The sequence below is a fragment of the Staurois parvus genome, unplaced genomic scaffold (genome assembly GCF_062004578.1).
Source record: "Staurois parvus isolate SC_StPar_1 unplaced genomic scaffold, SC_StPar_1.0 ptg001051l, whole genome shotgun sequence".
NCBI lineage: Eukaryota > Metazoa > Chordata > Amphibia > Anura > Ranidae > Staurois > Staurois parvus.
This window is the reverse complement of record NW_028318847.1, coordinates 303,506-328,316: the sequence shown is the minus strand read 5'-3', so window position 1 is coordinate 328,316 and position 24,811 is coordinate 303,506. Positions and strand designations below refer to the sequence as shown.

General features: G+C 39.5%; 1 protein-coding gene across 1 annotated transcript in view; it reads left to right on the top strand.

Moving 5' to 3' along the window:
• Window positions 1-4,479: 4,479 nt before the first annotated feature.
• Window positions 4,480-24,811, top strand: part of SPTBN2 (spectrin beta, non-erythrocytic 2) — a 311,949-nt gene continuing 291,617 nt past the window's right edge. The window contains exon 1 of the mRNA XM_089658019.1: window positions 4,480-4,697. The gene's annotated coding sequence lies outside the window, so the exon portion shown is untranslated. The remainder of the gene's footprint in view (window positions 4,698-24,811) is intronic.

Here is a 24,811-nt window from a genome sequence, read left to right as displayed (position 1 = left end):
CTATACACTATGCTTTTTCACACCTGATGCCAGTGCCACGTTGAATCGAAATAATGTAGCAGTTTTAACTGTTAGCTTTATGGACAAGTACAGATAAAAATCAACCTGGCAGAGTTATCTATGTCCAATTTAGCAGATGCACTAACACTTTAGTGACTTGCAGATACTCTTACAGTTTTTTTTTTCAGAACAAAAGGTCAGTTGTGTACCGCAAGTGAGAGTTTCACGGACACAAATAACATAAAACATCATCTTTAAAACATAAAACCAAATATAGTCAGAGAGTATAGTCAGTCTCAACCAACATTACAGTGGAACTTTACTCTATCAGTGCTGGTTCACATCAGGAATCCACAGGAAATGCATAGGATTCCTATGCTATTCAGTGCAATGAAATTTTTAGCCCATTCAAAAGAGCTGAAATCACACTGGATTGCACCAAAAGAAGTGCAAGAACTATTTTTAAAAATGCACTGCCAGCGGATTGCATGGTACTGCAGTATCATGTGATTCTGTGCAGGCAAACGCACTGCTATGCGATCTGCATTTGGGGTGTTGTTAGGAATCTATTGACACCCACATCAGATTTCAAACCCAATGCGGTGTGGGAAATGCACACAGAATTTGTGTTTCCTTGCATAAAGTTCCAGTGTGAATCAGCACTTAATCAACATTAACTATTTTTAATCATTATGCTGATATTCGTAATAGCTATATATAAAGGTATAATTTATTTACTTGTTTTATCATTTTTTTTTTTACATTTTTTCATGCTGCTTCCTGTTTCCTGGCCTAGGCCAAAATGATGTCATACATCCCAGGAGTCTTCATGGGCATTTTTTTTCATCCGGAGAAGAGGAGGGGCTTTCTCAACTAAGCCTGCCCTCCTGACTGTATGCCTGAGCTAAGGGTTAAGGATTCATGGAAATAAATGCTACATGAATCGCCTGCCCTTACTCAAGATGGCCATGGCTAGAAAGGCTGGGGGGGAAATAGATGCCTTTCTGCACGTTTTTGATGCATTTTTTATGCATTGCGGTGCATTTTGATGTGTGTTGTTGCATTCCCCCCCCCCCTTTTTTTTTTTCTTCACCTCAAGTAAGAACATATGCATTCTGGTGCATATATGGCATGTTCTGGTGCTTTTTAATTATTATTATTATACAGTATTTATATAGCGCCAATAGTTTGCTAAGCGCTTTTTAATGTGTTTTACTGCATTCCAGTACAGTTCAGTGCAGAAAAAATGTAGCATGCTCTACTTTTTTTTCTAGAACTGGAATGCACTGAAACTGACCACACTAGTGTGAACTATGCCATTGCAAACTATATGACCTACTATCCATGCATTTTTGATGCAGAAAAAAAATTAACTGGACTGCATGTGGTTTGAACCAGCCCTTAAAGAAGAACTGTAATAAAATAGTTGGCAACTACGTAGTAACTAGTAACTGTTGAGACAATAAACACTTTGGTGGGGAATATGTAATGTACAGTAATGAGCACTTTGTTATGTACAACATATTGTATAGTGAAGTATGTGTCATAGTGCTCTGTATACTGCTAGTTAGCAAAGGAAATTATGTCTGATATCTGTGCAGTCAAAAATGGTGAGCCAGTGGTGAGCCAGTGTGACTCTGATACACAGCAGCATGGAAAAAGTTTTACTTTAATTTCCAGATAGGTGACAACGTGTACAAAGCTTTTTTAAAAAAAATAATGCCATACTTCACATCACTGAAGGAGGCTCTTTCACCCTTTCATTGTAGCCCTTGTTTGTAAAAACACAATTACCTGGGGGGCATTTGTCCTCTTGACCTCCCTGCCAGCATACCCATGAAGCCCTGCCAGGAAAGATGTATTGGGAAAGACAAAGGACCTGAATATCTAGCTGTAGGAACAGAGCTAATCAGCATGTCATGAAACAGTTCAGGCTTAAGTAATTACTTCTATTACACAAAAGACTGGTTAAAGAGGTCTCTGTTGTCAGAGATGTTTATTTATTGAGCCAAGTCTGAGGTGAGGGGTGTGTGACATACATTCACAGACATATCATAGGGGGGTTGCTTTCAAAACAGTGAGATGTGCTGCTATTCGCAGGGGGGTGGATGTGCTCTGGCCATAATATTTTGAGTCTGGTTCACTATTTTACATATAATTAAAGCATGCATCTATATGGATACATTTTATGTATTTGTTAATTTTTTTTATTCCACCATAAATAGTTCCATATGAAGCGATGTGAGTGGCGGATTTGTTTTTGCTGTGGAATATTTTTAATCTGTTTAAACATTCAAGTCAGTGTGGACAATGCTTGCATATACTAAACCAAGAGATCTTTTTTGTTTGTAATAAAAGTAAACTATATGAATATGTATTTCACATACTGTTACTATATTACCACATATATGAGTTACTCTTTATTAACTTTTTTTATTTCAATGATTTTCTTTTGGATTATGACACAAGAATTACATTTTTACTTTCACATTGTTTCACATTTTGATCATTCTAGTTCAAATCTAAATTGTAAATGTTCCAACGTTCAGAGAATGTGACTAACTCAGTTGCCTTCAAGATAGTTTTTCTTGTAGTCAAGTTCAATCCGAGGAAAGCACCACTCACATGCTCCTGTGTAATGCACCGGTCAGTTCAGACACTGCTGCTGGGTGCTGATCTCCCAATAAGAGCCCATCTAGCTCAACAGTGTAACCACAAATATTTCACAGGACTGCACACCATTGATGTGAACCACAACAAACAAAGATTCACAGGCTGGCTGCAGCTGGCTCTCCAGCCATAAGGATATAACCCTTTAATGCATGTAGGGCTTAATCATAGCAGCCTCTACAATTAAGCCCTAAATGGGTGAAACACATTAGAGGGATGTATCCTGATGGGTAGAGATCCAACTGAAGCCAGACCGTGAATTTTTGTTTGTTGTGGCTTACATCAATGGTTTGCAGATCTTTACACGGCATAGAAACAATCCTTACATTAATTTTGATTACTTACATTAAAACCCAACTCTGGACTATTTTAATTGCAACTCCCTCCTCATTGGCTTACCTTTACATAGGCCATCCCCCCTCCAGTCCATCAAGAATACTGCTGCCAGGCTCATCCACCTTACCAACCATTCAGTGTTTGCTACCCCTCTCTTCCAATCCCTCTACTGGCTTCCACTCACCCAACGAATAAAATTCAAAATACTAACAACAACTTACAAAGCGATCCACAACTCTGCCCACAGCTACATCACCAACCCGGTCTCAAAATATCAACCGAACCGATCAACCATCGATCCTCCCAAGACCTTCTGCTCTCTAGTTCCCATATCACCTCCTCCCATGCTCACCGCCGGGACTTCTCCCTAGCTTCTCCCATCCAATGGAACTTCCTACCCCAATCTGTCCAGCCAACTCCTAATCTATCCTAATCTATCCACCTTTAGACGATCCCTGAAAACCTCTTTAAAGAAGCCTATCCTGCTTCTAAGTAGAAAATTGCCTTTTATTTCCTCCATCAGCTCATCCCCCCCAGCTATTACCTTTTGTATCACTCAACCCTTCTTCCTAGATTGTAAGCTCTAACGAGCAGGGCCCTCTGTTTCCTCTTGTATCAAATTGTATTGTAACTGAAATATCTGCCTTCATTTTGTAAAGTGCTGCACAAACTGTTGGCGCTATATAAATTCTGTATAATAATAATAATTGTGAAAGGGCCCCCAGACAGGCTGCAAAATACAAAAGCATCTCAGGTTGCAGTACACACCTTCAGTGTGAAGCAGTCCCATGCAGTGTTGCTCTTTTGCCACAAGATGTCCTCAGTCTGGGGATACACTGTGCATGAATGGGTGTCTTGACTCCACCCCCTAGGAGAGCATCACCCTGGTTCAGTTCATCTATAGTGTATTAATCACCTCAATCTATAGTGTATTAAAACAGAGGACCACCCCAGGCCACAGAAAAGAAGACCCACTGTGTGTAACAGGAGCGGTCTGAACAAACCTGAACAAGGTATGGATGGAGGATGGGGGGACTTTAAGCTGATCACAAGCACATATATTATATATATATCTAAAAAAGGACTGCTGTTTCCCTTTAAATATAAGGATGCCCAGAAATAAATATATATATATATATATATATATATATATATATATAAAACATTATCTTTGCCAATGAATGCAATGTTACAGTTCTGCATATAAGCAGGGGATTAATGTGTACATAAACACACACATGTGTATCCCTGGTCTTGTGTAACTACATGCAATATTTCAGGTTAGCATATAACATGTATATGATGTGTACTTCTAGAATCACTTATGCCCATACACATGTGTGGCCTTAATCTCATGTCATTTTCCATCCTATGTGTTCCCTCACTTTTTCTTTACATCTCCATCCGGTCCTCTCTCCCTCCCTCTCCCCCTCCATCCACAACACAGTGGCCCTACCCCCCTCCATCCTTTCTCTACAGAAGCTATGACATCTGATTCATTCAATCCCTCCCTCTCCCTTGCCTCTGTGCTGGCTTCATAAGCAGCTCTATCTGGACATTTAAAAGCTTAACCTTTTATGTTTATTATTTTGCAAATCTTGATGATGAAACACGGCGAATGTAGAATGCATCGCTGTGTAAGCCAACCCCTCTCCTCCTAACCACAGGCCTTTCTTTCTACATGCACAAAGGTATGTTTCCTTTTATTATTTCAGCCATCCTTTGATAAAAATGAGCCAGTGGCAGTGCTCGCATGTGCGGGGTTTCTATTCTTCTAGGTAATAATGGTTATCAGTTCCTCCCTCAGGTTCCTTGAGCCTGCAGTCTTAGGTCCTAAATATACATAGATACAGGTTGATGTTATTGACAGCTTGCATTACCAAGCCGACCTGCTTTTGTGTGAGTGTGTTCATTCATGTATTATTGATGAAAAAACAATAGGGTTTATTCAGGATTAGGCATTCGCCACATTGTGTCCTCCTGCTTATCCTACCATGTTTTGCTGTCAAACATGTTATTAATTATACTACAGTGACTAGTGTTCCTGGGCTCAGTATAGCAATGCGTCTTTTGTTATTGAATAGCCAGAGTATGTTAAATACTTTAAAGTGATAGCACCTTTTAAGGTTCAGTTTTAATTGGGACAGCTTGCATTAAAGAAGAAAAAAAAAACAGAATAACTTGAAAGTGTATTTTTCACTGACAATAAACCCTATTGTCTTTAATATTTTATAAAATTTCTGTTTGACATTAACTTTATTGCTTGCTAAACAGAGAATGATAACCTGGTAAGAGAGATGACAGAGAGAGCAAGAGAAAGATCACTGCTAGTTAAACAGCAGAGGCAGAGATCACTGCCCAGTAAACAGGAGAGCAATTGAGAAGGATAAGAGATAAATAATCAACAGAGAGAGATCACTGCCCAGCAAACACTATAGAGACCAGAGAGAGATCACCGCCTGTGAAAAGTAGAGAGAGGAGAGAGATCACAGTCCAGAAAATAGTCAATATACAGAGGAGAGAGATAACTGTTCACTAATCAATAGATCACTGTTTTGTAAACAGTAGTGAGAGATCACTGCTTAGTATACAGTATAGAGAAAAAAAAATCACTGCTTAATATACAGTATAGAGGAAATAGATCACTGTTTAGCATACAGTATAGAGAGAAAGAGATCACTACTTAGTATGCAGTAGAGAGTGAAACAAAGAGATCACTGCTTAGCATCCAATAGGGAGTGAAAGAAAAAGATCACTGCTTAGCATCCAGTAGGGAGTGAAAGAAAAAGATCACTGCTTAGCATCCAGTAGGGAGAGAAAGAGAGATCACTGCTTAGCATCCAGTAGGGAGTGAGAGCGATCACTGCTTAGTATGTAGTAGGGAGTGAAAGAGAGAGATCACTGCTTAGCATCTAGTAGTGAGTGGAAGAAAGATAGATCACTGCGAGAAAGATCACTTCTTAGCATCCAGTAGGAAGTGAAAGAGAGAGATCACTGGTTAGCATCCAGTAGGGAGTGAAAGAGGGAGATCACTGCTTAGCATCCAGTAGGGAGTGAAAGAGAGAGATCACTGCTTAGCATCCAGTAGGGAGTGAAAGAGAGAGATCACTGCTTAGCATCCAGTAGGGAGTGAAAGAAAGAGATCACTGCTTGGTATGCAGTAGGGAGTGAAAGAGAGAGATCACTGCTTAGCATCCATTAGGGAGTGAAAGAGATACAGCAGATCACCGCTTAGCATCCACTAGAGAGTAAAAGAAAAAGATCACTGCTTAGTATGCAGTAGAGCGTGAAAGAGAAAGATCACTTCTGCTTAGCAGCTATTAGAGAGTGAAGGAAAGTTAATCAGAATTTTAATATACATTTATAAATGTAAAACACAGATGCTAGATGGTAAGCACTTTCTTTTATGTGTTTTCGGTTTATGAGGTACTCTAACAAATACACACGTTAAGTATACATTTTGCCTTAAAAATAGATTTGATCAAATGTTATTTCATTGCTGTTTATTTATTTGTAAAACACATTTTGTATGGGCCAACATGCCCAGAAAAAATGAATGGACCTCAGACTCATCATGTATAGGAGAACTGAGTGAGAGTGGGGGACATGTTGCATGGCTAAAGCAATGAGGGCCTTAAAGTTATATCATAATAGGATAAATGATCTATGCAATATTAATCCAATTAGTCTGGAGAGGGAGGGGAACACAGCTGGCCTGGGACCCCACATGCATCAAATAGGCTTAAATTGCTGCATTTGATCTTATTTAGTTAATTCTGCCTGGGTGGTTTTACACCAATATATCATTCAAAGGCTCAGTAATTCTTGCTGGTAACAGAAATATCTGTGAAATCTAAATAAAGTGGATTTCGTTTTTATTTCTCTCAGTGAGAGAGTGTGAATTAGTTAATTGCATTAACCAGTTTCTTTACAATACATTTGAATATAACACCCAAATCAAAACACATACATAAAAGCTTTAAGTATATTGAGCTAAAAAGTGTTACAGTAGAAAAATGTGGTCACCAGTTTTGAGTAAAATGCTAGGTGACAGATCACTCCACTTTTGAATCTTAGTTTCGCAGGCCAGGATGTGGTCACACACTGGACCAGACGTAAGCTGATAGCACTGCAACTAAATAGATTAGAAGTGTCCTGGAAACAGTGTAGGGAAAACCACATGCAATATATATATATATATATATATATATATATATATATATGAATTAACTGAGCTACTGAGAGCGACCCATTCTTTCACAAATGTTTGTAGAAGTGTTCCAATGATTTGGAGGGGTGTCCCAATACTTTTGGCAATATAGTGTGTATGTATATATATATATACAGTCATGGCCGAAATTGTTGGCACCCTTGATATTTTTCCTGAAAATCAAGTATTTCACACAAAAAAGGTATTGCATTAACACATGTTTTGCTATACACATGTTTATTCCCTTTGTATGTATTGGAACAAATATAAAACAGAGGCAGAAAAGCAAATATGACATAATGTCACACAAAACCCCAAAAATGGGCTGGACAAAAGTATTGGCACCCTTAACTTAATATTTGGTTGCACACCCTTTGGAAAACATAACTGAAATCAGTCGCTTCCTATAACCATCAATAAGCTTCTGACACCTCTCACCCGGAATTTTGGACCACTCTTCCTTTGCAAACAGCTCCAGGTCTCTCTTATTGGAAGGACACCTTTTCCCAACAGCAATTTTAAGATCTCTCCACAGGTGTTCAATGGGATTTAGATCTGGGCTCATTGCTGGCCACTTCAGAACTCTCCAGCGCTTCTTTGCCATCCATTTCTGAGTGCTTTTTGACGTATGTTTGGGGTCATTGTCCTGCTGGAAGACCCAGGATCTTGGACGCAAACCCAGCTTTCTGACACTGGGCCCTACAGTGCGACCCAAAATCCTTTGGTAATCCTCAGATTTCATGATGCCTTGCACACAGTCAAGGCACCCAGTGCCAGAGGCAGCAAAACAACCCCAAAACATCATTGAACCTCCACCATATTTTACCGTAGGTACTGTGTTTTGTTCTTTGTAGGCCTCATTCCGTTTTCGGTAAACAGTAGAATGATGTGCTTTACCGAAAAGCTCTATCTTGGTCTCATCTGTCCACAAGACGTTTTCCCAGAAGGCTTTTGGCTTACTCAAGTACATTTTGGCAAACTGTAGTCTTGCTTTTTTATGTCTCTGTGTCAGCAGTGGGGTCCTCCTGGGTCTCCTGCCATAGCGTTTCATTTCATTTAAATGTCGACGGATAGTTCGCGCTGACACTGATGCTCCCTGAGCCTGCAGGACAGCTTGAATGTCTTTGGAACATGTTTGGGGCTGCTTATCCACCATCCGGACTATTCTGCGTTGCAATCTTTCATCAATTTTCCTCATCCGTCCACGACCAGGGAGATTAGCTACAGTGCCATGGGTTGCAAACTTCTTGATAATGTTGCGCACTGTGGACAAAGGCAAATCTAGTTCTCTGGAGATGGACTTGTAACCTTGAGATTGTTGATATTTTGCCACAATTTTGGTTCTCAGGTCCTCAGACAGTTCTCGTCTCCTCTTTCTGTTGTCCATGCTTAGTGTGGCACAGACAGACACACAATGCAAAGGTTAAGTGAACGTCTCTCCTTTTTATCTGCTTTCAGGTGTGATTTCTATATTGCCCACACCTGTTACTTGCCCCAGGTGAGTTTACAGGAGCATCACATGCTTGTAACATTCTTATTTATCCGCAGTTGTGAAAGGGTGCCAATACTTTTGTCCAGCCCATTTTTGGAGGTTTGTGTGACATTATGTCGAATTTGCTTTCTTTCCTCCCTTTTTTTGTTTTGTCCCAATACACACAAAGGGAATAAACATGTGTATAGCAAAACATGTGTTAATGCAATACGTTTCGTGAGAAATACATGATTTCCTGGAGAAATATCAAGGGTGCCAACAATTTCGGCCATGACTGTATATATATATATATATATATATATATACATACACTATATTGCCAAAGGTATTGGGACACCTGCCTTTACACACACATGAACTTTAATGACATCCCAGTCTTAGTCCAAAGGGTTCAATATTGAGTTGGCCCACCCTTTGTAGCTATAACAGCCTCAACTCTTCTGGGAAGGCTGTCCACAAGGTGCTTGATTTTTTGCATCTGTGGCCATGGAGGTGTTTGGAACACCTGAATCCAATGATTTGGAGGGGTGTCCTAATGCATTTGACAATATAGCATATATATATATATATATATATATATATATACACACACATACACTCATGCAGCAATGCGGTCAGCGCCTGACTGCCAGTAGTTTTATTATTAATGATATTAAATGATTCATATACTTTTATATACACATGACTCGCAAAAAAGTAAAGAAAGCAGACCATGCTGGTAAAGTCTGGATGTAAGTATTATGTGGTTAGTGATCTATTTTTTATGCAAGTCTGCATTATAAAAAAATTAGACCCTGAACTGGCTAAATGGTGTTCACCCAGCAACATAAATGTATACAGACACTATCCAATAGCTGACCGCTTAAAAGTTTTAGCATTTGAATGAATCATTCTCTTTAATACCATTACTGCATTTGTACAAGTATTACATAAATACTGTATGCTGCTATAACAGTAGGAACCCATGGCTCTTTGTTAACCTGTGAGTACAGAAATAAGGGAGCTGGAAGGTGACTGTCATCTTCATCACTGCTTCACTGCTTAGCATGTCACTGACCTGGAAGGACTATGCAGGACAGGAGATCTGACTAGTCAGATGTCAATTACTGCACACTTGATCCAGGTTTGTATCCCACTGGGCAGTAATGACAGGATCATAGTGCCAGCTCAGGAGGCTGAACCTTTAAAAGGAAGTCAACAATGGTAGTTCCCCTATTTTTGTCCTTACATTTTCTCTTTAAACAGCAAAGCACTGCAACTGCCGAATGACAGTTGACAGTTAAACATGCTGGGATAATATTAACATGGTATTGACTAAAAATACACTACATTTAACTAAACTTGTATTTTAAATCAGCTAAATATATTTCATGTACATCAAAACAAATTAAGTGCAAAGGGTGCATGTTGGCTGTCTACAGAGAGACTACTGCTTTCACACAGAAAGCAAAGCTCCTCCTCTGGAACATGCTGACAGGGGACATGTTTTTCTGCTCTAAGGCCTGTCTGCTGCCAGCATGTTGCAGAGAAGGAGCTTTGCTTTCTGTATGGAAGCAGTGGTCTCTTGTAGGCATCCAACATCCCCACTGTTGAGTCAGCTAGATTTTCTCTTTCCCCTGGCAGCCAATGTTCTCTTTAGCTCTCAGGATGTGGGTAAGCCCTCATTATCCTCATGAGCAGTGCAGGACTACTGGTCCTACCGTGTACTTGATGATATTGGAGAGCTGTGACCCCACTCTATCCAAGTGAGAAAGGACTGGCTTAGGGAGATTATACTTATGAAAAGGAGAAAGACCAAGCAAGTGAGGAATAAGGTATTTATTTGATCTTGTTCCTATTCCCCTAGAGCAGTGGTCTCCAAACTGCGGCCCAGGGGCTGGATGTGGCCCTTTGCCCGCCTTTATCTGGCCCTTGGGGCATTACTCCACCAATGATGGAGCACCAATCGCCATACTAACACCATCAATGGGGCAGTATTCTTCTCATTGATATCAACAATGGGGAGCTTTTCCTTCCATTAAAACCAATTATGGCACTGATGCCAGGGCGTTTTTTACTCCCTATGGCTACAGTCTGGCCCCCCTAAAGCCTGAAGCACAGTAAACTGGCCCTTTGCTTAAAAGGTTTGGAGACCACTGCCCTAGAGCAGGAGTCTCCAAACAAAGGGCCAGTTTACTGTCCTTCAGACTTTGAGGGGGCTAGACTGTGGCCAGTGTGAGTAGAAAATGACACGGGAGTAAACAGTGCCCCATCATTGGTGTCAATGGGAGTAATAAATGCCCCATCATTGGTATCAATGGGAGAAATAGTGCCCTATCACTGGTGTCAGTGGGAAGAATAGTGCCCCATCATTGGTGTCAGTGGGAGGAATAGTACTCCATCATTGGTATCAGTGGGAGAAATAGTGCTCCATCATTGGTGTTGGTGGGAGAAATTTTGCCCCATTGCTGGTATCAGTGGTAAAAATGGTGCACCATCATTGGTGTCAGTGGAAGGAACAGTGCCCCATCATTGGTATCAGTTGGAGAAATAGTGCCCCATCATTGCTATCAGTGGGTGGAATAGTGCCCCATCATTGGCATCAGTGGGGATTATTGTGACCCATCACTGGTATCAGTGGAAGGAATGGTACCCTATTGTATGTGTCAGTGGGAAGAATAGTGCCCTACCATTGGTATCAAAGGGAGGAATAGTGCTCAATCATTGGTGTCAGTGGGAGAAACAGTGCCCCATTGTTGGTTTTAGTGGGACAAATAGTGCCTCAAGGGCTGGATAAAGGCAAGCAAAGGGATGTATCCAACCCCCAGACCAATTTTTGGACACTACTGCCCTAGAGAGAGCATCAAACCCTTGCAGTATGCCGGGCCCGACTGTAAGGGTACCTTTTCACCAGTCCAGGGTTCAACTTTAACTTTTCTCCCACTCTATCCAAAACCAAACAAAAATATGTCTGAATTTAGGCCTTATAATCAGTTTAATTTTCATTTGAGTTTTGGACAGAGTGGGAAAGGATTAGGATTGGTTTTATATTGTTGTTTATGTTCCCTTTGGAAAGGTTTTCCTCATTTTCTGTCTCAGTAACCAATTCCTCCCTTACAAGAAGTGAGATTAAGTCTACCTAACATTTTAGGATTTAGGGCTCATTCACAAGGGCACTGTGGCCCTTACAGTATAATCAGTAATAAAAACCTGAGACTCTATTCTTTACCAGCTTTATTCAAACAAAAAAACCCAAAACATTTCAGCTATGGTTAAAACATTTTAAAAGTTGCTTTAAGTAAAAAAAAAAATAGTTATAATTATATATAAGTGAATACTCCTATGCATTAACAGTCAATGGTCATGATTCAATCATACTTCTAGAGCTAACCATATCAAAGAGCATATTCTAATTTTAGGTAAAATGCTCACACAATCTGGCAAAATTAAAATGAATGGAGATTGGTTGCTTTTTTCACCTTCGTACACCAGACATCCTGAACTAATATTACCATACTCCATAGGGACTGCCATACTTCCTCCACAGTTGCACACATTCGAGCTCATTCAGTGAAGCAGTGAAAAGAATGATAGTAGAGTGGCCATCAATCATATTAGCAATAAGATTTTATCTATTGTTTATCCTGATCAGATAAGAAAGAAGAATACTTTGCTCTTTTGCGCTTTGTCTTATTTACTAAAATCGCTTCGATCGAATGTGTAGTTTTCAAAGATTGTATTACACGAAGTTATCTTTAAAATGGGACTCTTATTTGGGGTTAATATGGGTGACTGATAATCAGTCAACAATGATTGCACAATTCAAATATAAGTGCAGCGCTAAAGCATAAGTGACAAATGCAATCATAAAGTGCTTATGTGAATAGAAGTGTTCATACAATATTCCAGTGAAATAAATAAAAAAAAAGTCTCAGATCACATAGAATCATAAAATCATAAAAAACTCAAAAATTTTGAATATAAATAGTGGATAGTCCGTGGTGCTGCAGGTCATAGAATTGTTATATGTGTGCATATTTAGCAATAATGGTTGATTATACATAGTCCATGGCACTACAGGTCACAGCAATGCCCGGTGTTTGTGGAAGTACAAGGTGCAGCAATACCAGCTGGGATGCTCGAGTGCTCATGATCCAACATAGGAATCCACCACCTTATATGGATGTGCACTCACCAGAACGCTACTTGTATAATAGCATTAATGCTGATCCTAATGGGGGGATCTCAGGAAGCCATAAATAGGGACTTCTCCAGGGTCAGGGCTATGCAAAACCAGCAAAGAATCCTCCTAGAGGGAGAACCTCACCACAGGAGCTGAAGGTATGCCAACATAGTGTAGTATTTATTGTAAGTAGTTAAAAGCAATCCATGTGGAAACAGCAAAGAGTTAAATGCATAAAAGCATACCATAATGGCTGCCGCTCTGAGCTCTGGCCACGGCGGCGTGACATCAGCACGTAAGGCTCCACCAAACATGCTTCGTGTGCATGCATGTCTTCAGGGGCATGCTTATACTGTATATACACACTGCATGTTGAAATGTGTTTTTTATATATTACATAATTTATAAAAAATATTTTTAAAAATATATATTTTTTAAATATATTCTTCTGATTTTTTTAACATATAAAAAAGTAATTTTAACATATGTTTTTACATATATTTGTAAATGCATTCCAAAAATGTAGGTTTGGATTTTTAAAGACATACAGTATATTTGAGATGTATTTTTAAAATATTTTTCATATATTTTGTAATAAAAATGCATTTCAACATGCAGTATATATATATATATATATATATATATATATATATATATATATATATATATTTATTGAAATATATTTTGAAATATATTGAATATGCCCAACATTGTAGCATTTCAAATATATATATATGTCAATATATTTTTAATATATATTTCAATTATATTTTTCCTCTATATGGGAAAGTTTGCCAGTTACATATCAGACTGTAGAAATAGCAAGTTGTGATTTCAGAACATGATATATATCCAAATACAGTGTAATTATTAGGAAAAGCCTAGAGGAATTCTATCAATCTTTTTTTATACTTACTCTTCCTATGCTACTTGTCTGTTAAGAAGACCATATGTGAGCTGAACACCAAATGCAAATTCTTGGTAATTTGTTTTTTGCAGCATTAGTGTGTCAGCTGCGACAAACACTTTTCACATTGCAATCGAAAGTGCCTGATGCAACATGCTGGATTTTGTTTAGAAAAAAGAAACAGATGATGGCACAATGGTATGCGCCATTTTGGTTTTTAAATTGACAGAACGTTCGGTTTTTTACTTGTCTATGGCCTGCTTTAGTGATAGTATCAATCCATTGTTAGCAGCAGATGTACTACTGAGTACTACTTTACTAATGATATTATATGATGTAACTGTTCTGGGTAACAATACCTGAGCAGGTTGGCATCACACTGCAGATAGCAGATCTTCAGCTCTACTTGGCAGGCTACTACCAGCTCACATAAGATGAAAACAGTACATGTTTACAAACATATTAATTATGGCCATTGTATCTGTAAATTTGTTAGTAGTTGCCAACCCTAAGCAGATTTTGGGGAGTTCCAGCAGCTTTAACAATGTTAGGGAAGAAAGCATTGTGTAAAATGAACTCTTCCCTCATGTAGAAACAGTGAGTAATGGACACTGTCTTGGATTTTACCAAGCTATATAAATATTTTAACTGGAAAGATGTTGTAAGCTCAAGCATTCTTATGGGAAGAATACTATAAAAACATTTAACAATTTCTTGTAACAGTATGGACCTGGATTCTATTCTCTGGGCCGCTGGTTAGCAGTGAAGCTACATGCTAACCTTTTCTTGTAAAGAGGCAGTACAATTGAATAATATACCAGAACTATACATATCACACTTGATTTTGATATAAAAAGGTAGAGCTCTCTATGGTCTTACAAAGAGATCCAAAATCTAACTCTCTTCCTGTAACTGCCAAGACCCCATGTTATTTCTGAAGTTAAACATTTCTTCTATGAGTGCAGGAAAAATTATTCCATTTTTTCAGAAGAAGGAGTAATTCTTAGATCACACGGTCTTAGATCACACGGTCAGATTTTACAACCTGTACAGTCAGAAAACAACCTTAACTGTATCACTCAAATTGTATTGTTGAAGTCAATCACATAACTAAATAACAGGTATTGTAAACAGGATGGCAGCCGCAATCCAACTGCCCCATATGTGGGCTTTGGTGGTACACAAGGTTGTCTAAATGTTATTTTTGATGAAAAATATTTTCTTCTACTTCATTGCAAGGATTAAACAAATATACAACTGTTAAACAGAATTTAAACAATTTTATACAGTGTGCAAAGAATAAAAGTAGAGGTCATGGAGTTAAACAAAAAGACATGATGTTACTGATATCTAGCCTTCAATACTGGACAAACTTGGCTCATGTTTGCATCTTGTGTAGCACTGAAAAGGGCATCATATCTGATTGTGATCCATTGTCAGCTGGACCGAAGCTAAGATTAAAATATGGATCCCAAAGTCTGCCTTTTGGCAGCATTTGTGGTCATCTTATGACTGCCAAAGGAGAGTTATGTGGATATGAAAACTATTCTGTTGGTACTCAAAGAATTAAAATGATAGAATGTTGGATAATCTTGCTATACTTGCAGTATGTATACTATATATACTCTACTACTTGATGCCACTGCTAAGCAAGTTGCTGTATGTTTGACCATCATCCTAAAATGCCAACATGAAACATGAAAGATTCATACAGATAAATATCAGAAGGAAAGCTCAGTTCAAGGAGTGTGAAAAGGTGGGGTGACCCAAATGCCAATTCACATTATCCTTTGTTGCAAAAAAAGACTTGCAACTTTATCCATGCTGAAACCATATTTCTCCTTGATTCTGAATCGAAATGGAGATGAAGCCAGTGCTTGCAAAACAAGCATATGGGGATTATGTCTACATAGTCTCAGTTGTAACTGGCAGATAAGTGTATTTGTAAATATATTGTCAAAGTTTAGTTACAGGGTGTGTGTATGCTGTACATATTTTATTGAAGTAATTAGAGGGTATTCCACTTCACTGAACTTGTATTTGAACTTATCAGCCTTTTAAGAAACATATTAGAAATGTTGTTATTACCAGAGTAGCTATCTTGGACAACGATCTCGGTTACATTCTTGGAAATAATCACTATACAGTTGCTGGCTGTCAGAATGACTGTCTTTGCATGGAGTTCCCTTGAGAAATACTGAAAGCAGATGCAAAGGAGATAATGTTTATTAGAATTAATTTGACTTTTTTTACATTATACATAGCTTCTCTATTTAATATTTCATTGCATGATTGACAGCATGTATTTTTTTTGGTGTGCGCTGCTAGTCCAAGAGATGGTATAACATGGTTTAAAGTGCAGCCTCCAGCATCAGAATAGCTGGGACAGCCTTGGCCGCAGGCTATCATGAACATATCTACAGTGCCTGCTTTGTGCACTGGTTGTGGTATTATGCATTTTTACAGGGGTAACATTTTGTTATTTTTAAACAAAATATTTAGTACATACACAAAAGGTTAAGTGCTTGCAAATAAACACGTAACATATGTAACAGCAAGAAAAGTGCCGTTTTCATACCAATGCTCATAACAAGAATGTCTCGTTCACATCATGGCGTGTTGCAGAAGCACATATATGCTGCTGCAGCATATTCATTTTGAATAGGCCCCAATACCAGAAAAACTGTTCTTGTTATTTTTTCTTTTCATTGAAACACAATGCCATGCACATACAGCATTGTGGTGCCCTGCAGTGGGCTGTAGCATAGGTGCATTCTGTAGAAGATTTGGGGTACCAATCAAAAGGAATGGCCCAAAAAACACCCAGCTTGGTGCATTACTATGCATTGCGGTAACAGGCACATTTTGCCATGCATTACCAAAAGGTATTGGTATAGATGGTACATTCATTCAACTTACTAATGTAGCGCTATCCCCTATGGAGCCACTGAGTTTTGGGTCTCCTTATTTCCTGCACGGCCAGGCAACACGCATTTTTGACAAACACACATAGTCAATAATGCAGTCCATGGGCTTGTCTTTGTTGTTTTATTTAGGGGAAAACAACTTGGATAGCGAATAGGGTTGTGGGATGCCTAACTTGACTAGAAGAACAGATTGAGGATAAACCTCCTACGTTATGTACAAAAAAATGAGTCCAGGATGTTACTCCAGTTGGAGTGGTATCAGTCCCTTTAAGGATCAATAGCAATGTGATTTCAGTAGCAATATGACTTTAAGAGGCTCTAGATCCCCTTGGGTGAACTCTCACAAAGTTCCAATAATTGGTGAGGAAATGCCATCCCACCTATCTTCTTTGCAGGTATCCCAGAACAAGAGATTGATAGATATTGCATCTGGCCACTTTCTCTCTTGTAGGCCCTGGGGGTGTAGAGGTAGTCCCTTTTATCCTGCAGTTTTGCATAAGACTGCTTGTTCAGACCCCTTAGCTGTGCTAGTCTTCCATGCTGAGCCGAGTTACTTCTGGATAGGACTTGTAGTGCAGGTCCCTCTGTCTAACTTCTCCTTCCTTCTTTCTTCGTCAGCTCCAGCCTGCAGACACAACCCCCCCCCCCCCCCCAGGGACCCCTAAAAGTCTTCACGATCCTCAACACTCCATCTTCCACCCAATCACCAGATTCTCCTGCTGGTTAGACTCTCTCATATCTATGGTCATATTTGCCACACTGCCAGGCCTCCTGCCTGGGAGTGGTCAGAATCCTATGAAAATGCAGATCTTGTTCTCCACCCTTCCACCTACTAGCTTCTAGAATCTTTTGGAAGACTGCAGAACCAGGGGGAGGTACCAGAGGTCTGCCTTGTGGTGCCCTCTAGTCTGACCTAAAGTATCCCAAATAGACATGCTCACTTCACTGCAGCTAGAGGGCACTACATTAATATTTATATATGAGCTAGGCAGGGCTTGGAGACACATTGATACACACTTAATATTAAGTGAGACATTCGGTTACTAGCTTACTAAGCTCTGTATGCAAGTTCAATTATCCGATGCACTTATGTCATGGGAATGTTCCCTGCTGTTTTGACCTTGCTTCTTTATAATAAACCTATTACACTATGAGAAGCCTCCTTTCTCTTTCCTGAGCATTGCATGCTTAAATGCTAGTACAAGAGCAAACAGTTTTGTTGGTTGGAGTTCAGGATCATAGAGGTTGGTTCCTTGTAAAGGAATCTATGAAGTATTTTCTACTTACCTTTAAACAAATGGTCATTCTGATGCAGTGAATTCCAGTCTAGATGGTGGGATTGCACTTGGAGTACTGAGTTAAACACATTGGTGGAGTTATTGATTATTCATGATTGCACATAGGGATATGGACTATTGTTTATGCTTTATTTTGTTTTATTTGTCACACTGTTATTATGTGTGCTACCTCTTAGTTATTTGTTCAGTGGTATGAATGGACCATAAATTCTGTTCCCTGCTGGCTACATTTTGAGAATTTTTATTTATGTAGCACCCTCCTAGTTTAGTTAGAGGGAGTTAAACCCTAATGGTTAGTGAGGAGCTGTTTAGCAGCTCAGGTGAGATAACCAGATGTTATCACCAGACTGTGCAGGCCAGAGCCTCTGGAATTTCCACCTGCTCTGAGGCTTTTGGAGGAGAGCCTTGAAGGCAGTGAGTTGATCTGAGGAGTGGTTGGCTACACCATTGAGGGGCTTCAGCCAATCCCCAACATAAGGCTTGGCAAGGGGCTGGAACTCCCTTAAAAGTGGAAGAGCCTGCTCTCTAGCAGAAATGTGGTGGTGAGCGAGGAGCGTGAATCAGGGAGATGTGAGGCTGGAGGAGGAAAGCTACCAGTAGGCCTCGTGGAATGGGGTCTGCCTGTGAACCTGGTGCTGGAAAGGAGGAAAACTCGGGAATCCCTGGCCCCCTGAGAGAGGACCACCTGTATGGCAGGGAAGAGGCAGCCCAGCTGATAGGCCTGGTAGCAGCAGCCATCCCGCAAGCAGTACAGGAGAGGATCTCAGTGAGTACCCCATGGGCGGATATGGGAAGGAGCACTCTTGTGGGAAACCAGATTAGCCCTCTGCTAGTGACTGTGCACTTTATTTAAAAGTACAGCCAGATCCCCTGCTCAGGAAAAGTCTCCAGCTTGCTGGGTGAAGAGGAGTTCATCTAGGGTCTGGGGTAGTACAACTGGAGCTGCTGGCTAGCACTCCAACAGAGACTGTGTCAGAGAAGAGAAGCTATGAATAGTTCAGGAAGTTGTCCTCAGATTTTGGTTCCCTTGGGCATCCTATACACCCCTTAACCTATCCAAGTTTTAATTCCTTCAATAAAATACCAAAACAAATGCTCAAGGACTGATTTCTGTCTACGGATGAGAGCCTGTGTGGAAAAATGCTGAATAACTGGCTGTGCAGGACTATAGGGGGACCCACATTCATCAGCAACCCCTAAGGGGGTAGTGTTACATTTATTTACAGTATTTGTATAGCACTACATATTGCACATTGTTCTAGAGAACATATAACTATTCACATTAGTTTATATTCTCTGCATGGGCTAACAGCCCACACATTAAAGCTATATTTGGGTAGAAATCAATTAAACTACCAGGCTACATTTAAACTGTGACAATAAACACATATGTACTTATAAAGAACATTCAAACTTTATGCAGATAGTGTTCCAGGTAAGAGGAAGACCCTGGACCCAGAACTGCAAGTCAAGAATGCTAACCACTTAGACATCATGAATAGAGATGAGCGAATCGAACCAGGCGAACCGGAATTCGATACGAATTTCAGGAAAAATTCGATTCCGAATATTTGCCTACTTCGGGTGCGCGAATCGGATTTTTCCCGATCAGCCGGCAAAAGTGTCCCTGCAGAGAGCTCCGCTATTTCTGACAGTTCTCTGACAGAAGGAACACATGTACAGCGGTTGAAACATTGTATCTATTTGTTTCCATTTAGGATACAGATGTTTTTATTCGGAAACAGATGTTTCAACCGCTGTACATGTGAAGGAGCTGTCAGAGAACTGTCAGAAATAGAGGAACTCTGCAGATACACTTTTTGCCGGTTTGGAATTCTTATTTTCATCCTACTTCTTCTTCTTCTTCATCCTCATCCTCATCCTCAGAAGAAGAAGAAGAGGATGAGAATGAAGAAGAAGTAGGATGAAAATAAGATTAATTCCAAGCCGGCAAAAAGGTGAGGATGAGGATGAAGAAGAAGAAGTAGGATGAAAATAAGATTAATTCCAAGCCGGCAAAAAGGTGAGGATGAGGATGAAGAAGAAGAAGAAGAAGAAGTAGGATGAAAATAAGAATAATTCCAAGCCGGCAAAAAGTGTATCTGCAGAGCTCCTCTATTCTGCAGATACACTTAGAGGAGCTCTGCAGATACACTTTTTGCCGGCTTGGAATTAATCTTATTTTCATCCTACTTCTTCTTCTTCTTCTTCATCCTCATCCTCAGAAGAAGAAGAAGAGGATGAGGATGAAGAAGAAGAAGTAGGATGAAAATAAGAATAATTCCAAGCCGGCAAAAAGTGTATCTGCAGAGCTCCTCTAAGTGTATCTGCAGAATAGAGGAGCTCTGCAGATACACTTTTTGCCGGCTTGGAATTATTCTTATTTTCATCCTACTTCTTCTTCTTCTTCTTCTTCCTCTTCATCCTCATCCTCTTCTTCTTCTTCTGAGGATGAAGAAGAAGAAGAAGAAGTAGGATGAAAATAAGAATAATTCCAAGCCGGCAAAAAGTGTATCTGCAGAGCTCCTCTATTCTGCAGATACACTTAGAGGAGCTCTGCAGATACACTTTTTGCCGGCTTGGAATTATTCTTATTTTCATCCTACTTCTTCTTCTTCTTCATCCTCATCCTCAGAAGAAGAAGAAGAGGATGAGGATGAAGAAGAAGAAGTAGGATGAAAATAAGAATAATTCCAAGCCGGCAAAAAGTGTATCTGCAGAGCTCCTCTAAGTGTATCTGCAGAATAGAGGAGCTCTGCAGATACACTTTTTGCCGGCTTGGAATTATTCTTATTTTCATCCTACTTCTTCTTCTTCTTCCACTTCATCCTCATCCTCTTCTTCTTCTTCTGAGGATGAGGATGAAGAAGAAGAAGAAGAAGAAGTAGGATGAAAATAAGAATAATTCCAAGCCGGCAAAAAGTGTATCTGCAGAGCTCCTCTATTCTGCAGATACACTTAGAGGAGCTCTGCAGATACACTTTTTGCCGGCTTGGAATTAATCTTATTTTCATCCTACTTCTTCTTCTTCTTCTTCATCCTCATCCTCAGAAGAAGAAGAAGAGGATGAAGAAGAAGAAGAAGAAGTAGGATGAAAATAAGAATAATTCCAAGCCGGCAAAAAGTGTATCTGCAGAGCTCCTCTAAGTGTATCTGCAGAATAGAGGAGCTCTGCAGATACACTTTTTGCCGGCTTGGAATTATTCTTATTTTCATCCTACTTCTTCTTCTTCTTCCTCTTCATCCTCATCCTCATCTTCTTCTTCTGAGGATGAGGATGAAGAAGAAGAAAAAGTAGGATGAAAATAAGAATAATTCCAAGCCGGCAAAAAGTGTATCTGCAGATCTCCTCTATTCTGCAGATACACTTAGAGGAGCTCTGCAGATACACTTTTTGCCGGCTTGGAATTATTCTTATTTTCATCCTACTTCTTCTTCTTCATCCTCATCCTCAGAAGAAGAAGAAGAGGATGAAGAAGAAGAAGAAGAAGAAGTAGGATGAAAATAAGAATAATTCCAAGCCGGCAAAAAGTGTATCTGCAGAGCTCCTCTATTCTGCAGATACACTTAGAGGAGCTCTGCAGATACACTTTTTGCCGGCTTGGAATTATTCTTATTTTCATCCTACTTCTTCTTCTTCTTCTTCATCCTCAGAAGAAGAGGATGGGGATGAAGAAGAAGAAGAAGAAGTAGGATGAAAATAAGAATAATTCCAAGCCGGCAAAAAGTGTATCTGCAGAGCTCCTCTAAGTGTATCTGCAGAATAGAGGAGCTCTGCAGATACACTTTTTGCCGGCTTGGAATTATTCTTATTTTCATCCTACTTCTTCTTCTTCTTCCTCTTCATCCTCATCCTCATCCTCTGCTTCTTCTTCTGAGGATGAGGATGAAGAAGAAGAAGAAGAAGTAGGATGAAAATAAGAATAATTCCAAGCCGGCAAAAAGTGTATCTGCAGAGCTCCTCTATTCTGCAGATACACTTAGAGGAGCTCTGCAGATACACTTTTTGCCGGCTTGGAATTAATCTTATTTTCATCCTACTTCTTCTTCTTCTTCTTCATCCTCATCCTCAGAAGAAGAGGATGAGGATGAAGAAGAAGAAGAAGTAGGATGAAAATAAGAATAATTCCAAGCCGGCAAAAAGTGTATCTGCAGAGCTCCGCTAAGTGTATCTGCAGAGCTCCGCTATTTCTGACAGTTCTGTGACATTCACTCCATACAGCGGTTGAAACATTGTATCTATTTGTTTCCATAAATGGATCCATTTATGGAAACAAATAGATACAATGTTTCAACCGCTGTATGGAGTGAATGTCACAGAACTGTCAGAAATAGCCTATTTCTGACAGTTCTGGGACATTCCCTCCATACAGCGGTTGAAACATTGTATCTATTTGTTTCCATAAATGGATCCATTTATGGAATCAAATAGATACAATGTTTCAACCGCTGTATGGAGTGAATGTCACAGAACTGTCAGAAATAGGCTATTTCTGACAGTTCTGGGACATTCCCTCCATACAGCGGTTGAAACATTGTATCTATTTGTTTCCATAAATGGATCCATTTATGGAATCAAATAGATACAATGTTTCAACCGCTGTATGGAGTGAATGTCCCAGAACTGTCAGAAATAGGCTATTTCTGACAGTTCTGGGACATTCCCTCCATACAGCGGTTGAAACCGCTGTATGGAGTGAATGTCACAGAACTGTCAGAAATAGGCTATTTCTGACAGTTCTGGGACATTCACTCCATACAGCGGTTGAAACATTGTATCTATTTGTTTCCATAAATGGATCCATTTATGGAAACAAATAGATACAATGTTTCAACCGCTGTATGGAGTGAATGTCACAGAACTGTCAGAAATAGGCTAAGAAATAGCGGAGCTCTGCAGATACACTTTTTGCCGGCTTGGAATTCTCTTTCTTCTCTTCCTTCTTCTTCTTCTCATCCTTCTTCTTCTTCTTCTTCTCATCCTTCTTCTTCTTCTCATCCTTCTCCTTCTTCTCATCCTTCTCCTTCTTCTCATCCTTCTTCTTCTTCTCATCCTTCTCCTTCTTCTCATCCTTCTTCTTCTCATCCTTCTCCTTCTTCTCATCCTTCTTCTCATCCTTCTCCTTCTTCTCATCCTTCTTCTCATCCTTCTCCTTCTTCTCATCCTTCTCCTTCTTCTCATCCTTCTCCTTCTTCTCATCCTTCTCCTTCTCCTTCTTCTCATCCTTCTCCTTCTCCTTCTTCTCATCCTTCTCCTTCTCCTTCTTCTCATCCTTCTCCTTCTTCTCATCCTTCTCCTTCTCCTTCTTCTCATCCTTCTCCTTCTCCTTCTTCTCATCCTTCTCCTTCTTCTCATCCTTCTCCTTCTCCTTCTTCTCATCCTTCTCCTTCTCCTTCTTCTCATCCTTCTTCTTCTCATCCTTCTCCTTCTTCTCATTTTTCTCCTTCTCCATCTTCTCATCCTTCTCCTTCTCCTTCTTCTCATCCTTCTCCTTCTTCTCATCCTTCTCCTTCTCCTTCTTCTCATCCTTCTCCTTCTCCTTCTTCTCATCCTTCTCCTTCTCCTTCTTCTCATCCTTCTCCTTCTCCTTCTTCTCATCCTTCTCCTTCTCCATCTTCTCATCCTTCTTCTCCTTCTTCTCATCCTTCTCCTTCTCCTCCTTCTCCTTCTCCTTCTCCTTCTTCTCATCCTTCTCCTTCTTCTCATCCTTCTCCTTCTTCTCATCCTTCTCCTTCTCCTTCTCCTTCCTCATCTCCAAGGGCATTTAAATTAAAGGTACAGTGTTCTGCACTAATTTAAAGGCTCTCTGAAGCCTAGAAACCCTTTTTATAAGTTAACTTCGTAGCGAATAAATTCGCATCGAATCGAATTTCTTCCTGAAATTCGGCGAATCAGCCGAATCGAATTTTTGAATAATTCGCTCATCTCTAATCATGAATATGCACCTGATGTAAGGACTGGAGGAAAGAAAATGTTTAAATATTGCTCATAGAATAAATCAAGTATTTCACGCTTTAGAAAAAAAAAAAACTCAGAATATAAATGCTGGCTATAGGTTAAGGCACAAATAGTCCTTTGGTTATCACATAAAGTATATGAATAACAAAAATAGTTTTTTATAGTTTGGTTAGGGTAGGTAAATATTAAAATCTTTGCAAGTTTATCCTTTGCTGTCCCGTTGGATAGATTTACCTTTGTTGCCTAGGAAATTCAACAGGAAGTGGAAGATAATATTTACAAAGTGAGGGGATATGCCCCCTTAGAAATGTGTCACTGTAACAGATGTCTTTGTTGAAAAGGTCCCCATCACCTCCTGCTCTGGTGACAATTGTAAAATCATGTATTTCCCATCACTTTCTGACTCTGTGGCCACTATTCAATACACATACTGCAATTAAAATTTTTCAGGCGTTCCAACCCCTCCACACTTCACCCAAAACTAAAAAATAAAAAAAAGTTTGTCTATACATATACTTACATTTTTCTGATTTGGCTGAACAAACATGCTGCAAACCCTGATTTCATGGAATGAAATCTACAAAGTAAAATTTTCATTAGAATATATCAAGAAATTATTGTGAAAACAAATAATTTAGACATATAAGTAGGAAGATACATGGGTCCCTTGGGTAACCATCAACAGATAGAAAAGAAGGAAAGAAGCAAAGCTGGAAAAAGATGAGTAAATATAAACACATTTTTTTAATAATTCATATGAAAAACATCAATAAAAAAGCTTCCTCGCTCATGTATGTATAAATATCCTAGCTAAATGAGAGCGTATAAATATGTCAACTGCATTGGGTAA